Source organism: Octodon degus, unplaced genomic scaffold (assembly GCF_000260255.1).
Source record: "Octodon degus isolate 3935 unplaced genomic scaffold, OctDeg1.0 scaffold00138, whole genome shotgun sequence".
NCBI classification, from domain to species: domain Eukaryota; kingdom Metazoa; phylum Chordata; class Mammalia; order Rodentia; family Octodontidae; genus Octodon; species Octodon degus.
Genome location: NW_004524714.1, coordinates 2,035,072 through 2,037,662, shown reverse-complemented (window position 1 = coordinate 2,037,662; position 2,591 = coordinate 2,035,072).

Here is a 2,591-nt window from a genome sequence, read left to right as displayed (position 1 = left end):
GGCATGTGGTGCTGGGGGATTGAACCGCGGTCCCTGTGCTTTGCTAAGCTTGTTCTAAGTAGGTGCTTTAGACCACTGAGCCATCTCACCAGCCCCTCCCATTAACAATTTACAATGTATGGCGAGACGAAAAGCAGGGATCTCCTGCAATTTTAATACACTCATCTTCAGGTGAAAAGCTGCATTTCATGTTTACATTATTCTGTTTTTAACAATAACACTGTCCTCTATTTCATCCTTGCAGTCAACAGTTTCATTAGAGCCACCCCTGTGGCCCAGTGTTTTGTATCATGTCACTGGCTCTTCCTTCTTAATTTCAAACATTGATCTGGGGAAAAGCTCTCCACATCAATGATGCCACATTCCCAAAGGTAGACTTCATTCAAATTTTTCTTAATCCACCCAGGCAACATTTCCAAATCCAAGGAAAACGAAACCAAATTTCCCAAAGCACAGTATCCTACCTGGGTCCAGCATCTATTGCAGTTCTCAATCAAAGCCACCTAAACTTCATCTTTTTTAAAAAAAATTTACTTATTTATGTGTGTGTGTGTGTGTGTGTGTGTGTGTGTGTGTGTGTGTGTGTGACCAGCTCAGCCCACCAGGGGGCGGGGCTTGCTGGCATGTGGTGCTGGGGGATTGAACCGCCGTCCCTGTGCTTTGCTAAGCTTGTTCTAAGTAGGTGCTTTAGACCACTGAGCCATCTCACCAGCCCATAAACTTCATCTTAACTGGCAGCATTTCCATCTGTACTCTGATTTTCCAGGCTCCAATACAGTTTACAACATACAAGGCTGTCTCTTGGACCAGTCTATCAAAACATTTCAGAATTAATGACAAAGCTTTTAAGTCATGTGACAAGGCAATAGCACAGTAGTGACCCCACTCTCGGTACCACTGTTGTCTTGGTTTGGGGCTTTTTGCAAGGTGAGCAATATAGTACAGGTCAGGTTTTACAATAATATTGTAGGATGAATTACCTAAGAATTACCTACTACAAGTACAGGACATCGACTCACACACTAAATACTTAAGAATCCAGATGAGTGCTTAGAGCTCGTAGCAGTACATCCTACCAGTCCAACTGGAGGCCTAGAGCTCACAGCAAGTCTCATCCAGGCTGACTTCATTGATCTGTGCTAGAAAGGCCCAAGAGTCAGTGGTGGAAGTTAGGAAGTCTATGCCAGAGGGATGGACGATCTGCGCTAGCAAGCTGAGAGATCTCAACTGGAGCTAGAAAGCAATGCTCAAGGTAAGCACCAGAGCTCCACCAAAGTACCAGAGCCGTCCTCAGCAACAGTGAATTTCTGGACTGTTGCAGCGAAGAGGAAAACCAAATTTCCACCAGGAAGGCCAATGGGACAAGACACATGAGGCTGAGCAGTGCACCATCTTTTTCTTTGGTGCCAGGAATTGATGCTTCAGAGGAGAAGCCAAGCTTCTCCCAAGTTCATAGGGAAAGCCAGCATGACAAGGTTTTCCAGCAGAATAGCCCAAGAGAACTTGCAGCTTCCAACAGCTCCAGCAGCTTCTCCAAGCAGCATCCTTAACAGCATTCTGGAGTCTTCTCCCATGATGCTTTTATGCTTCTGGCAACAACCCTCACCATGCTTCTTCAGTTCAGCTGGGTGTACGAGGTTGATCAGCAGTTAGTTACCCACCTCACCTTTTAGTTTGTAGGATGGGGAATGTTACAGCTTATACCTAGACGTCTCTCTCAAACCTTGTGTACTCATTCTGGTTGTGGGTGGCACCACCCAATAGGCTTAAAGCCTGGATGGTATAAAAGGGAAAGGAAGGCCTAATGCTTGCTGTCTTCCACCTGACTTGCCTTGGACAGTTTCTCCTGTTCAGTGCCCCTCTGCCATGCCACCCTGGGTTGGAGCCAGAGAACTTTGGACTGAATTCTCTACAAACTGAGCTCAAGCAAAACTTTCCCTTGACTTATTGGTGTCTGGAGTTTTGTTCAAATAATGGGAAAGGTAAGTAAGTGAAAGACAGTAAGCAGGGTGACCTTGCCTGAAAGTGTTCACAACTGCCAGCCACACGAGCATGCTGCCTGCCTCAAGAGCTCCACTGTCCCCTGTAGTACCCACACGACGAGGTACAGCAAGCCCTTTCCTTGTGGACACCATGACACACCATCCAGGAGGCATGTGACAGCAGACAGCTCTGGAGAAGCCTCACATTCCTCTCCTGTCTGTGCCCGGTGATGGGGTTCTGCCTAACAGGAACTGCTCATACTGTCTGGAGTTGCAATCTGGGATGATTTCTATGTGTGGACAGCTATTGCCTCTGAGAGCCCTAAGAGAAGTACTAGAGACCAGGAAGGGAGGCTCAGTAGTGAATTGCGTGCTTGTGTGTGTGTGTGTGTGTGTGTGTGTGTGTGTGTATACACATGCGCATGTGTGTTCGGTCATTTCTTCAGGATCTGGAGCGATATGGATGAGATAGGAAATGGAGCTTGGACTTTCAACAGCGGTTTCCTGAAGCCACAGGAAGGCTTGGAATCCCTATGTTAGATCTTTCTTTCTTTCTTTCTTTCTTTCTTTCTTTCTTTCTTTCTTTCTTTCTTTCTTTCTTTCTTTCTT